Here is a 15,297-nt window from a genome sequence, read left to right as displayed (position 1 = left end):
AATCCAAACATCCAAACTACAATCGTTTGACACATCACGAACCACAGACCCAATCATCAATCGGCCAACACAAGCCTAGCCCATATCAAATCCGTACATAAAACCACAGCCTTGCAATCAACATCCAGGCGGATTTCAACAACAGCAAGCATCACAACAAACAGTTCCCAGCATCCATTCACGAATCACAACCACAAAGGTACAAATACCAAAGGCACAACCACGAACCGCCCAGGCTAGCCGCAAATCAACGACAACGGATCAGGGGTCAAGCCACGAAGCAGTAGACAAACAGAATCGGTCCGAAGGTGAGTTTTTATGTTTAAATTGTCTTTTTAGATCTAGGTGCGTTGGTAGGTTTGTGAGAAATTTTAAGGTTAGAAACGAGTATAGGAAGAAGAGTAGAGGAGATTGAACAAAAAAAAAACTTGAAAAAATAATAAAAATAAGTTTTTAGCGGCGGCGCTGCCACCTAAAGTGGTCGGCCCGCCGCGTCGGACCGCCCCATCTCGACGGAGAAGAAACATTGAAAGAAGAGAGAGAGACCGGTTAAGATAGAAGGAAGAGAGAGGAATTTTTGTGGAAATGATTGAAGAAAGGGTCTTATACCCTATATATATCCATTCCAACCCGACCCAGTTCCTTTACCCAACCGACCCGGTTCGGTTTGCTTCAGGCCCAGTATGCATTTTTATTTCCCACACCCTCCAGAATACTGACCGCACCCCCTGCCTTGCATCACATCGTTTTTGTTTTTTTATTCATACATTTCAATTTCTCTTGCATTTTTTTTTATTTTGCACTTTATTATTTTCATATGTGTTAGTTTAGGCTGCATATTCAAAATTCATTTATCTATTGCATACATATTTAATTTACATTGCATATTACTTATTTCTTTTACATTCCATTTTTTAATTAAGCTAGGTTCGTTGTATTATTTTGCATTTTCTTTTGGCATTTAATTTTATTACATAGACTTAGAATGCATATTAGGTTAATATAAATTCATTCATGCATCTTTAGTTTAGGTTTATTATCATGCATACTTAACTCTTTGTTATTTATTCTTCGTTATTTATTCTATCACATGGACATAGTGTGTACATTAGGTTTGAATGTAAATAACTCATGCATTTTTAGTCCAGTTTATCATGCATTTTAATTTTATTTTTATGTCGTTGCATGGAATTAGAATGTAAATATAGGCTTAATGTGATTTATTTATTTTCTCGCAGACCATAGCATGTATCATAGGTTTTTATGTAATAGTTCAGGTGCAGGTGTGCGTGTGTGGGTGTATGTTTACTTTTATACTTGTTAGTTTAGGTAAAAGGTCCTTGTGGTGGTCCAACGCCACCATGGGGTCCCTACGCTTTTATTTATTTATGCTCCGATAGTTTTAGTTTTTAGTATTATCATTCAAAAAACAGCAAAAACAGAACACAAAAATATTTTTTAAATAAACCTTGATCTTAAATCAAGTGACGTCTCTTTTTATTTTCTTTCCTTAATTAAACTTCAATCAATTTAATCTTACTTCAAGTCTCTTTTTGTCAATATTAAAAAACACAAACAAATTTAGTTTGCCACTTGGCTTTTCATTTTTAAAACCTTTTTCAAACTAATAAAAAAAACACACAACCAATCAAACGTCAATTTTTACCCCGAACTACGAGGTTTTAATCCCTCACGGGTACGTAGGCAGAGGACCTTGTCCTTCCAAATCAATAAAATGTAGATAATTAGGTCTTCCCTTTTTTAATCATTTCAAATTCTTTTTTTCAAAAAAAATAAGCAAGTTATAGCACATTAATTAAATAAAATCAAGAGGTTCCTGTAGAGTACTACGGACATAAAGGGTGCTAACACCTTCCCTTTATGTAACTAACCCCCGAACCCTAAATCTTTTCAAAATGTGGGGTGTTTGAACTTTTTTCCCCTTTTCTTAAAAATTAAATGTTCAGTCGTGAAATAAATTTAGTGAGTCAAAAGCTAATCAAATAGCCTTGATCTCCGAAAAATGACGCGACAATTATCATACTTTGTTTGTTTAAGTAATGAATGAATTATATAATGGAAAGACATATATATGAATTTAAAAAGAAAAAATTGTTATATAATATTAAGACACGTAAATGACATTAAAATGTAAATTTTTTATAATGGGAAGACGCTTAAATAACATTAAAAGAATAAAAACTTGTGTCAGAAAGACGCATAAATGACATTCAAAAATACAATTTTCTGGTATTAATTAGGAATGCGCTCAAACAACATTAAAATGAAGAAATGATGTACTAAAAAGACGCTTAAATGACATTAAAATGCAGAAATTACGTAATAGGAATTCGCATAGATGAAGTTAAAAGTTAGAATAATTCTATAATGAGAATGCAAATAATTGAAAAAGAAAATGCAGATGAAAAATGCGCAAGTTATGGTAACATTAATTTTTTTTTTTTTTTGACAAGATAATGATATTCATTCTGACATGTCCGGTGAGAACGGTTGAGTTGCAACGCCGGCTGAGAATGCTCTGGTCGAAATAGCGCTGGATGAGTACAATAGGAGGGAGGAAGAGATTAAGGCTTTGGAAGAAGAAACCTTGTTATTAGAAGTTGAGATAGACCGTCTCCCGATGGAGTTGAAAGGAATAAAGAAACATTAGTTGTGTTGTATCTTGCTTGATTTCGTTGATTCAGCTTTAACTTGTTATTACCAGTGCATTTGTTGTTTTTTTTTTTTTAAGAGGCTAAAATCAGTGCATTTGTTGTTTTAATTTAAAAGACATATGGTGGGATTTCTCATATAACATTCAACATATTGTGTGCTTCTTCATGATGAATATGAAGATTATTAATGCCATGGTGGCACTCCAACGTGAGCATTTTTTTCATAAAGATTTGCATAACAAAGTGGCTTCAAGTTAGGAGTCTGTTCAAACGAAGACAAAAAAAATTATTCCTTGTTTTAAGTAAATTACACTCTCTTCCATATTATGGTTATATCTGTTTCTTCCGACATAACGCCGCTTCTTTCTTCTTTTCAACCTTTCTCGCATTCATGCCTGACCTCCACCTCCCAGCCGCGCACTTCCACACACACCGATAACTACCACCAATCCAACATCCATCAATGCTCTAGACTCTAGTTCTCCTTTTTTGACAAGAATTCAATGCTATCAAACCATCTGATTTGTATAATCATTTAATCAATCAATTCGTAAAGCAAATTCAAAGAATCACAACAATCCCTTCTTATTATGAGAGTTGAGCTTCCAATTTCATAGAGACGACCCTGATAGAGGCAGTATAGTTACTACATCATAACATAAATGTTGTACCATAGGAAATGTATATATAATTGAGATGATTTTTTTCAAACATAGTTCAGTTGAAATGGCTGGAATCATTTGTAAACTATTTTACATTTTCTATGTTATTACTAAGTTTAAAATGGACATTGAAAAATAGAAAAGTATCCCTCAAAAAAAAAAAAGTATATTTATATTTCTTGTCAACTGCCTAATATGGATTATAATCGAAAAGGATTCTTATGCATTTATTTGAGTGTGATCTTAAAGTCCATGGATCCTTAAATTATAAAAAAGTCAGTATAAACATGCATAAAAAATGACTTTATGTTTCCATTTAAAGTCTTAAGTATATATGATAACAATAATACTCAAAATTTGTAGTTGAACTTGGAAATTTAGCTCTTTTGTCTTTCTTATCCTTTAACAAATAATAATATAAGTTTGTTTAAAATAACTTCTTGTGCTTGGGTGCTGGCTAATGCTTCACTACTGTTTCAGACACTAATGTATTATTGGCTTTCCTCTTTGACAAACCCTGTGACGGAGGGGTAGCATGTTGGTTTAATATATCTCATTTTGATTTGTTTAAAAAAAAAAACTTGTAATTCATATGATAAACTATTTGATTTTACAATATCAAAGTATATTAGTCACACATTAGTCTGTAGCATATGAAATACGGAGAAAAATCACAATGATAACAATACTACGATATTTATTAAAGGGTTAATTATGTTTCTAGTCCCTATAAAATAGCAACCTTGTAAGTTTAGTCCCTACTTAATTTTAATAGCATTTTTAGTCCCTAATTTTGTTTTTCTACACTGAGTATTAGTCCCTACTCAATTCAAATTTGTTTAATTTATGCTTAAACTCTTAAATTTTTGAACAATTTTTTGCAGACATGTTTAGAACATTACTAAAAGTTCGTCCGCAAAAAATTATCGCAAAATTTGATTTCTACATCCAGATTTTATTACTTTTTATCTTTAACTTTTGTCGTTTTAAAAAATTCATATTTAATTCATTTCATGTCAGAAAATTCTAAATTTTAGTAAACGAACCTTTCATAGTGTTCTAATCTTGTCTCAAAAAAATCGTTCAAAAATTTAAGAGTTTAAGGATAATTAATCAAACTTTGTTTTAGCAGGGACTAAAATTATAAGTAAATTTTGTTTATAGGGACTAAAAATGCTATTAAAATTAAGTAGGGACTAAACTTACAAGGTCGCTATTTTATAGGGACTAGAAACATAATTAACCCTTTATTAAACTATATAATTAGAAGTAGAGTGAAAACTATTTATTATTCTCTTCCTCGTTTTATTTCATTACCATTATCTTAGAGTACAAAAACTTATTCGATGCCAACATTGTAATTAAATGACAGCTTGTAAAATAGTTTAGTACACTCTTAAGTCCAACCCTAAATGCATAATCACTTGGGTTTAGGAATTCTGATATTTATAAAACATTTGCATTCGCCACTTAAACAGCCTAGTGTAAAACCAGGATCACAATTAATAGAAAGTGGACAATCAGAATCTTCTGTACATGCAGGTAATGCTGCAATAAAAAAAGAGAGTAAAAGAATATAATTAAAAGGAGATGAAATAATATTTATAAAGTATAGAACAAAATTTGAAATGTGTAAAAAATGTATTACCATCAGTGTTCAATGAAACTAGAAATATAGAAAAAAAGATAATAATAACATAAACCAACTTAATAGTTTGAGCCATACTCGTCCACCACACTCGTTGCGGTAAGAAATAGTTTTATCACTTATTACTATAATTTATAAATCAAAATTTGTCCTTAAATCAACCAATTATTAAATAGTGTTTGGCTCTTTTAGGTTTGTAAAAAACTTTTCCTAGTATTAAAATCATCATTAATTGTCTCTTCAATATATCAATGTCTTATGTTTGTCCCTTCAGCAACGCAAGAAAGAGGTAATCTAAAAACTCACAAATAATTAGACATGGCAACGCGGTGGTTCGAGGGCGGGTTTAAGCATCTCCATTCCCGCCCCCGCTTCCATGCACCCGCCCCCGTCCCCAAACCATATCGGGGATAAAAATCAAACACCCAACCCCGCCCCATTGGGGACGGGTCTCCCGGCCCCGCCCCCATCCCCACCCGTGAAAACTCTCTTTTCTTAAAATATTTAAAAAATGCTTATTTTTTCATAGCATTAAAAAACAATAATTATATTAATAATTAAAGATCTAATAGACTTTTTTTTTAAGCCAATAGCGATATGACATCAAAAAGAATAGTGTCCAACTAAGTTGGAACCCTATTCTAATTTGTTGCCAATTGCTCATATATATTATTAAAAAAAGGGAAAAATTACATAAAAACTGGGGGGACATAAAACCTGACCCAGTCAGCAACCCTAACGGGCAAATAAAAGAAAAAAAATAAAAATCCACAAGGTGGATCCAACCCTAAACAATTCTAACATTAAGCGCGGGTCTAAAGTTTGGTGAATGAACCGCTCGTCAACACGAATCGGATCACGTACCAGCAACTCGCCGCAACAACGACAGCAAGCATTGACGACTCTTTCGAGTCCATACAGTCCCATGTTAATTGGTAGGTAGATAACCATCGACTAATGCTTGAAAATGGGGTGAATTCGACCGCCAACATGGTAATTAGCGAATCCACGTGCACCAACTGATCAGCAAATCAACCATTTCTGGCCTACAACAAGAGATCATACAAGCACAACCGAGGTAAAATTCAACCTTATACCAATGGAACTTTTGTTTTTATTATGTATGGTGTATGATACTACCGCCAACACGGAAAAGTTCACGAACCATGTAAGCCCCCTGGATAAATCACAGCAAGCATTAAAAGCCCTTTCGAGCCTATCGAACCCCACACGAAACAACACTGGATCTGGAAAAACAGAAACGGTGCAACCACGACGAGTTTTGGAGCGGAACTTGAACAGCACCACCGTGTACTGCAGCGGCACGGTGAAAGGACCGGCCGTAACAGACGCAAAGATGGTGGTTTAACCCAACCACCAACACGTTTCGGAAACCATACGCAAAACCACCGGAAAGCCGCCGGCAGTTCTTGAATCTCTACTTCTCTGCACCCGAATTCACCAAGACTGGAGAGAAACGGGGTCTAGCCGGCGAGGCGGAGGCGAAGCTCGTCGCACCACCAATATTTGTAGCTACATCGTAAAGGATTTGGAGGGTGAGGAAGGGCGGCGGATCTGAGTGTAAGAGTAATAAACTTTTTTCACAAGAGCAAAATAATTATTAATAATTATGTTTCTAAAGAGTAATAATATATTAAAATAGGTTGGTGCTTATGAAAATAAGATTATAAAATTTAATAAAGTAAATTTCAAAAAGCGGGTGCGGGGCAAGGGTGGGTGCGGGGCGGGTGTAAGCCTCCCCCAGCCCCGGCCCCGTCTCCGTATTAAAAACTCAAATTTCCCCCTAGACCCGCACCCGCACCTAGTTAAATCGGCTTTTCCCCATTAACTACGGGGCGGGGGCAGTTGGGCTTGGAGGGGGCGGGTTTTGTTGCCATGTCTACTTCCAGTGTCTTATTCATCCTTCTCATTGGAGCACCAACTATGACATTCACTCGCTCATGAACTATGAGCACAACAATGATCTAAAAATTAGGATGCAATCACACTTTCTGTCGCAATCATCAACTATAACAAAAAAATTGTTTTTTTGTCTAATGTCAACTCGCAAATCCCAGATATGCAAGCATCACCACACAAAAACAGGGAGTGATACATAGACCACCTTAGGTGGCATATACCACTTGTACACTCGCATCAACTGTGACATGTGTTCACGTGGTCCCAACACACACAAAAAACTCACCTTTTGTATCTCTCACACTCTCATATGGGGGTCGTACAATGTGTGTATGGAGAAAAGGGTGTCCATGAAACATTGTCCTACAACAAAATATTCCATGAAACATATATGCCTCCACCACTGCACAGCCTCCGGTCCACCGAAAGAACACGAACAAAATCCCAAAACCAAACTTGAACAAAGAACTGACTCCCGATCTCGAATCGAAAGTGATCAGCTAACCAGTCTTCAGGACTATATCAGAAGGCCGCATCACCCCCGATCCAACAGAGAAACACCAAAGCCAATCAAAACAAATTGCTCCTGAAGAATGAAGACAATTACACAAATGAAGACAATTACACTCCCTTCCATCTTATGGTTATATCAGTTTCTTCTGACATCACACTACTTCTTTCTTCTTCTCAACCTTTCTCGCGTTCACTCCTGATTTCAATCTCTCAGCCGCGCAACGCCACACACACGGGTAACCACCACCAATCCAACATCCATTAATCCTCTAGACTCTAGTTCTTATTTTCTGACAAGAATTGAATGATATCAAACCATCTAAAGCAAATTCAAAGAATCACAACAATCCCTTCTTTTTCGCAGAATTGTGTTTTTATTTTATGAGAGTTGAGCTTCCAATTTCATAGGGACGACCCTGATAGAGGCAGTATATAGTTACTACGTCATAACATAGATGTTGTACTATAGGAAATGTATATATAATTGAGATGATTTTTTTCAAACATAGTACAGTTGGAATGGCTGGAATTATGTGTAAACTATTTTACATTTTCTATGTTACTAAGTTTAAAATTGACATTGGAAATAGAAAAGTATATTCATATTTCTTGTCAACTGTCTATTGTGGATTATAATCGAAAAGGATTCTTATGCATTTATTTGGGTGTGATCTTAAAGTCCATGGATCCTTAAATTATAAAAAAGTCAGTATAAACATGCATAAAAAATGACTTTATGTTTCCATTTAAAGTCTTAAGTACATATGATTACAATAATACTCAAAATTTGTAGTTGAACTTGGAAATTTAGCTCTTTTGTCATTCTTATCCTTTAACAAATAATAATATAAGTTTGTTTAAAATAACATGTTGTGCTTGGGTGCTGGCTAATGCTTTACTACTGTTTCAGACACTAATGTATTATTTGCTATCTCCTTTGACAAACCTTGTGACGGAGGGGTAGCATGTTGGTTTAATATATCTCATTTTGATTTGTTTAAAAAAAAAACTTGTTATTCATATGATAAACTACTTGATTTTACAATATCAAAGTATATTAGTCACAAATTAGTCTGTAGCATATGAAATACCGAGAAAAATTACAATGATAACAATACTACGATATTTATTAAACTATATAATTAGAAGTAGAGTGAAAACTATTTATTATTCTCTGCCTCATTTTATTTCATTACCATTATCTTAGAGTACAAAAACTTATTCGATGCCAACATTGTAATTAAATGACAGCTTGTAAAATAGTTTAGTACACTCTTAAGTCCAACCCTAAATGCATAATCACTTGGGTTTAGGAATTGTGATATCTATAAAACATATGCATTCGCCACTTGAACATTGTGGTGTAAAACCAGGATCACAATTCATAGAAAGTGGACAATCAGAATCTTCTATACATGCAGGTAATGCTGCAATAAAAAAAGAGAGTAAAAGAATATAATTAAAAGGAGATGAAATGATATTTATAAAGTATAGAACAAAATTTGAAATGTGTAAAAAATGTATTACCATCAGTGTTCAATGAAACAAGAAATATAGAAAAAAAGATAATCATAACATAAACCAACTTAATAGTTTGAGCCATACTCGTCCACCACAATCGTTGCAGTAAGAAATAGTTTTATCACTTATTACTATAATTTATAAAGCAAAATTTGTCCTTAAATCAACCAATTATTAAATAGTGTTTGGCTCTTTTAGGTTTGTAAAAAACTTTTCCTAGTATTAAAATCATCATTAATTGTCTCTTCAGTATATCAATGTCTTATGTTTGTCCCTTCAGCATACGCAAGAAAGAGGTAATCTGAAAACTCACAAATAATTAGACATGGCAACGGGGTGGTTCGAGGGCGGGTTTAAGCATCCCCATCCCCGCCCCCGCTTCCATGCACCCGCCCCCATCCCCAAACCATATCGGGGATAAAAATCAAAAACCCAACCCCCGCCCCCATTGGGGACGGGTCTCCCGGCCCCGCCCCCACCCCCACCCGTGAAAACTATCTTTCCTTAAAATATTTAAAAAAAATGCATATTTTTTCATAGCATTAAAAAACAATAATTATATTAATAATTAAAGATCTAATAAACTTTTTTCACAAGAGCAAAATAATTATTAATAATTATGTTTCTAAAGAGTAATAATATATTAAAATAGGTTGGTGCTTACGAAAATAAGATTATAAAATTTAATAAAGTAAATTCAAAAAGCGGCTGCGGGGCAGGGGTGGGTACGGGGAGGGTGTAAGCCTCCCCCAGCCCCGGCCCCGACTCCGTACTAAAAACTCAAATTTCCCCCCAAACCCGCACCCACACCCAGTTAAATCGGCTTTTTCCCCATTAACTAGGGGCGGGGGCGGTTGGGTCTAGAGGGGGCGGATTTTGTTGCCATGTCTACTTCCAGTGTCTTATTCATCCTTGTCATTGGAGCACCAACTATGACATTCACTCGCTCATGAATTATGCGCGCAACAATGATATACTTCCACTGTCCTCCAATTTTGAAGTGTTCTGATCTAAAAACTAGGATGCAATCACAATTTTCGTCGCAATCATCAACTATAACAAAAAAATTGTTTTTTTTGTCTAATGTCTACTCGCAAATCCCAGATATGCAAGCATCACCACACAAAAACGGGGAGTGATACATAGACCACCTTAGGTGACATATACCACTTGTACACTCGCATCAATTGTGACATGTGTTCACGTGGTCCCAACACACACACACACACACACACACACACACACACACACACACACAAAAAACTCACCTTTTGTATCTCTCACACTCTCATATGGGGGTGGTACAATATGTGTATGGAGAAAAGGGTGTCCATGAAACATTCTCCTACAACAAAATATTCCATGAAACATATATGCCTCCACCACTGCACAGCCTCCGGTCCAGCGAAAGAACACGAACAAAATCCCAAAAAGCTCCTGAAAAAAGCGAACAAAAAGCGATAACGAGTTAGCACCCAAAAAACATAGGCGATCTCCACAAGGAATCTCCCACAACAACCACAACAAAAGCAGCCTCCTCCAAACCAAGCAACACCAACCACCCCCTGAAAAAGCTCCCATCTGCCAAGCGTTTCGATACTAGATCCGCGACCCCCCATCCAAACCACACCGAAACAACCCCACGTACACCCACACAAACAGAATCACCACCATGACCACACATCATCGCCGACACCACCACCACCACCACCACACCTTCCCACCACCACCACAAAAAATACCCTGCCAAACCGCCTCACCAAGAAACAAACGGCGACACAAACACGAATCTAGAGGAAGACGAAACCGAACAACAAAACACGAGCAGCGACGCCGGTTTGAAGCGGAAGCACAACCCCAATCGTATAAAGGTGGTCGTCGGTGACAAGGAAAAGACACCACCACCACACATCACCACCACCACAACTCCACACATCACCACCACTACGCATCACCACACCACCACCACATCATGGAAAAACAACAGCAAAAAACTGAAATCAATATGAAATCAGTAAAAGACTGATATAGATATAGCGGCGCCGTTAGTGGAACTTGAATCACGAACCCTGCAGAACTTCAGCATACCTGGACAACTATCATAGATCCAATAAATAGTAACACAACCTGGTACCTCGTGAAACAAACCTACCCGAACAGTTTGGGAAAGACCCAAACACAAACAGGTTTAGATGGCTAGAGATGGTTGAAGGAGACAACAGCCAGATCCATAACAACCAGACCCAACCGTGCTCCAAAGACCCATAACCAACCAGAACCAAACCGACCCGACACCAGTGACGAGAGTTGAACCCATAACTTCGCATGTTGATTTTAATTTGAAGTTAGGATTTGTCACTTTTAATTTTAAATATGATTTTTACACCTAAAATTATTGTTTAATCCACTTATAAACCATCTTCGTGTATGCTTGGTGTTTTGCTGGGAAAAAATTAATTTTGAGTGAATTGATTCTTGAAAGTTGTTTCCCACTAAAGGTAAAACTACAAATCCTAACTACAAGTAGAATCAATGTGTAGCGAAAATCAATTCTATTTGAAAGCAACCAAACATTTCAAAACTAATTTTACATCTCCATATTCAATTATGACCCCTCTAAAAATAGAACCAAACATGCGTTGATAGCTGGCTAACTTTTAACTAAAAGCATGAAGAATGATTCAACAATGAAGAGTGTTTTGGTGATTCTCGGTGACGAAGAGCCATGAAAAGCAATTGAATTACGAAAAAGTTAAGTTAAAAAGGTAATTTATGAAGGAAAGGAAAAAAAAGAATAATTTTGTTTGTTTTCATTTGAGCAGACCTTCCTAAGTTGAAGCCACTTTGTTACGCAAATCTTTATGATAAAAATGCTCACATTGGAGTGCCACCATGGCATTAATAATCTTCATATTCATCATGAAGCTGGTAATACAAGTTAAAGCTGAATAAATGAAATCAAACAAGACACAACACAGCTATTTTTTTTTTTTTATTCCTTTCAACTCCATCCGGAGACGGTCTAGCTCAACTTCTAACAACGATGTTTCTTCTTCCAAATCCTTAATCTCTTGCTCCTTCCGATTGTACTCATCCACCGCTATTTCGACGTTGAAATTCTTCCACTTCGAGGTTTTCTCAGTTATTTCAGCAGATATTTTCACCATGTTTGTCTCCTCGTGGAGGCAGATTCTGGCTGTAGACTGTTATCACCAAATGGCAAATAAGTAGAGTTCAATAGAGCTTAGATAAAGAACAAAAATAAGAAATCAAAATTATACCTTGGTGCTACTGCTAGGAGAGCTATCTCCTGAGATCTTGCTCATGTCTTGCTTAGTTTGTGTGGATAACCAACCTCTAACTCTAAGAAACTAAGAGCAAGTGAAATAAAGTTGTTATGATCTTAACATAAGTTAAATAGAAAAAGTGTATGTTATATTACAAGGTGATAAAAAATTATTTTGAATGAATTGATCTTTTACATTTGAATTTGAAATTCTTTTCATCGCCGAGAATCACCAAATCCGTCTTCACTCTATCACTGAAATTGTTTGATCACCACTAATTAAGGTTCATCATCACTTTTAATTAGTGAAATTGTTCAATCTTCACTCTTCATTGCGATCAATATTGTTCATATTCACTCGTCATAACTGAATTTGTTGGAACTTCACTCTTCATCACTGAAATCATTCAATCTTCGCTCTTCAAGGTTTGTCTTAGCTCTTCCATTATCATCCTTCATTTAATTTTTGTTTTCCTTGCAATCTGTTAAGGTGTACCATTTAGCATGTATAGGAAAATCTCCAAAATCCAAAACAATGATACTTGATAGATATTGAACCGAAATATGTGCTTATCCTCGACGGGAGAGGCACTGTCGAACTTGATTACCTATCTGTAACACAAAATCAAAACTAGAAACTAGAAAGAAAATCAATTGACAAATTTTATCATTCTTTTATCAGATTGATTTTGACCATATTTAGTCCCGTAATTACATATTTCTTGCAAATACATACAAGCTCAAATCTCTCAAGCTCTTAAACATCAAAATTTTAGCGTTAAGTCTTAGCTGTCCAAAATGATATCTTTCTCTTTCCAGCTTGATGATCTTTCCAACTTGATAAAAGTTATGGATTTTATCACTTTAAAACATTTAACTACCCTTCTAGCAATTTTCCCGAATACTTAGAAGGATTGGCTCTCAAGTTATGAAACATTGACAAGCTATGTGGTAAGAGTTACCACAGTTTCTCAAATATTTGAATTTAGGCTTAATTAATGATTTGGTCCCTTAAGTTATTTGTTGGTTACATTTTGGTCCCATAAGTTATTAATGTTACAATTTGGTCCCTTAAGTTATTTGTTGGTTACATTTTGGTCCCATAAGTTATTAACGCTACAATTTGGTCCCTTAAGTTATTTGTTGGTTTCGTTTTGGTCCCTTAACTTATTTTTTGGTTTCGTTTTGATCCCTTAACTCTAATAACATAAAGGACCAGAGTGGTTGACGGAGGAAGAGTTAAGGTACCAAAACGAAACCAAAAAATAAGTTAAGGGACCAAATTGTAACGTTAATAACTTATGAGACCAAAATGTAACCAACAAATAACTTAAGGGACCAAATTGTAACGTTAATAACTTATGGGACCAAAATGTAACCAACAAATAACTTAAGAGACCAAATCATTAATTAAGCCTTGAATTTATTCTTCTACTTCCCTCAGTTATTATAAATGGTTATTTGGTCAGTTTGATTGTTATCTGTCTTAAACCATACTGAGCCACTGGATCATTCAATGGTTACGTCCAAGCAGAACAAAACTCAGGTTTTAAAGAGTTATGGAGAATAGTTTTGAGAGTTTTGAGACAGTATGGTTGCACTCAAAGGGTCTCAATGATATTCAACCATAAAAATATATTTGATTATTGTTTTGAGATATAATCATGTATTCTGAGCGGAAACAATAAATACCAAATGAACACCTTGTCCGCAGGAAAGAAATTATTTAAAAAATAGAGAAATGGATTAAGAATGTCAAAGATTTATCATTATGATTAAAACCACGATCCTGAGACACTTAATAATTCATGGATTTTAATCAATCAAAACATTCCTCATAATCAAATTATTCCCTTTCACCTTATCAAAACTAAATATTAGATTGGCAATCACTTAAATTCTGTGTGTGATCGAATACTTTTACTACTCAGTAGAATTGTGCACTTGCAGGCCTATAAAGTTTTTGGCGCCATTGTTGGGGAGTTAGTGATATTAATCAACTTTTTGGCACCAGTTAAACTTACAGTTTTTGTTTTCTTTTAATTTTCTGGATTATCTTGTGCGGGGTGAAACGCCGTTGTTATTAATGTATCTCATTTTAGTTTGTTCAAAAAAAAACTTCTTATTCTTATCATAAAATATTTGATTTTACAACATCAAAGTATATTAATCACACATTCATCTATAGCATATGAAATACCGAGAAAGAATCACAATGATAACAATACTACGATATTAATTAAACTATACAATTAGAGAGTAAAAACTATTTATTATTCTCTGCCTTATTTATTTCATTACCATTATCTTAGAGTAGGAAAACTTTTCCATGCCAACATTATGACTAAATGACGGCTTGTAAAATATTTTGGTAGGGTATTTCTGTACACCCTTAAGTCCAGCCCTAAATGCATAATCACGTGGGAATAGAATTTGACAATATTATATAACATCTGCATTCACCATTTAACACAAACTAATTTAAATCTAGGTTCAAACCCCGGCCACCACCAATAAAAACTAGGTTCACAATACATAGACGGTGGACAATCAGAATCTTCAATACATTCAGCAAGTGCTGCACAAAAAAAAATAGAGAATAAAAGAATATAATTAAAATGAGATGAAATATTTTTTACAAAGTAAAGAACGAAATTTGAAATGGATAAAAAATGTATTACCATCAACGTTTATTGAAACAAGAAGTACATACAAAAAGATAATCATAAAATAAACTAACTTCACAATTTTAGCCATACTCTTCGACGACACTCTTCGCATGTAACAAATAGTTTTATCACTTATTATTGTAATTTATAAAGCAAAAATTTTCCTTAAATCAACCAATTATTAAATAGTGTTTGGCTCTTTTGGGTTTGTAAAACACTTATCCTAATATTAAAATCATTGTTAATTGTCTCTTAAGTATATCAACGTTTTATGTTTGTTCCTTTAGCATACTCAAGTAAGAGGTAATCTAAAAACTCGCCAATAATAGGAATTAATTTTTTATACTAAATTTCCATTATTTTATACGCTTTTATGACAAGGAAAGGCAAAATATCAATTATT

General features: G+C 34.8%; 4 long non-coding RNA genes across 4 annotated transcripts; all 4 read right to left on the bottom strand.

The window, feature by feature from the left end:
- Nucleotides 1-4,600: 4,600 nt before the first annotated feature.
- On the bottom strand, nucleotides 4,601-5,344 carry LOC146914820 (uncharacterized). Its single transcript, XR_015014408.1, has 2 exons — nucleotides 4,986-5,344; nucleotides 4,601-4,885 (listed from the first exon to the last, which is right to left on the bottom strand). It is a non-coding gene; the product is annotated as an uncharacterized LOC146914820 (long non-coding RNA).
- Nucleotides 5,345-8,567: 3,223 nt separating this feature from the next.
- On the bottom strand, nucleotides 8,568-9,291 carry LOC146914819 (uncharacterized). Its single transcript, XR_015014406.1, has 2 exons — nucleotides 8,946-9,291; nucleotides 8,568-8,845 (listed from the first exon to the last, which is right to left on the bottom strand). It is a non-coding gene; the product is annotated as an uncharacterized LOC146914819 (long non-coding RNA).
- Nucleotides 9,292-11,690: 2,399 nt separating this feature from the next.
- LOC146914818 (uncharacterized) lies at nucleotides 11,691-13,318 on the bottom strand. The gene is made up of 3 exons (XR_015014410.1): nucleotides 12,422-13,318; nucleotides 12,221-12,310; nucleotides 11,691-12,142 (listed from the first exon to the last, which is right to left on the bottom strand). It is a non-coding gene; the product is annotated as an uncharacterized LOC146914818 (long non-coding RNA).
- A 1,159-nt stretch (nucleotides 13,319-14,477) lies between these two features.
- Nucleotides 14,478-15,183, bottom strand: LOC146914817 (uncharacterized). The gene is made up of 2 exons (XR_015014407.1): nucleotides 14,907-15,183; nucleotides 14,478-14,803 (listed from the first exon to the last, which is right to left on the bottom strand). It is a non-coding gene; the product is annotated as an uncharacterized LOC146914817 (long non-coding RNA).
- Between the last annotated feature and the right edge of the window lie 114 nt (nucleotides 15,184-15,297).

The sequence above is a fragment of the Medicago sativa genome, chromosome 6 (genome assembly GCF_051527215.1).
Source record: "Medicago sativa cultivar Bolivia chromosome 6, Bolivia_mono, whole genome shotgun sequence".
Taxonomy (NCBI): domain Eukaryota; kingdom Viridiplantae; phylum Streptophyta; class Magnoliopsida; order Fabales; family Fabaceae; genus Medicago; species Medicago sativa.
Note: the sequence above shows the minus strand (reverse complement) of the source record. Positions and strands in the feature narration are given on the sequence as shown.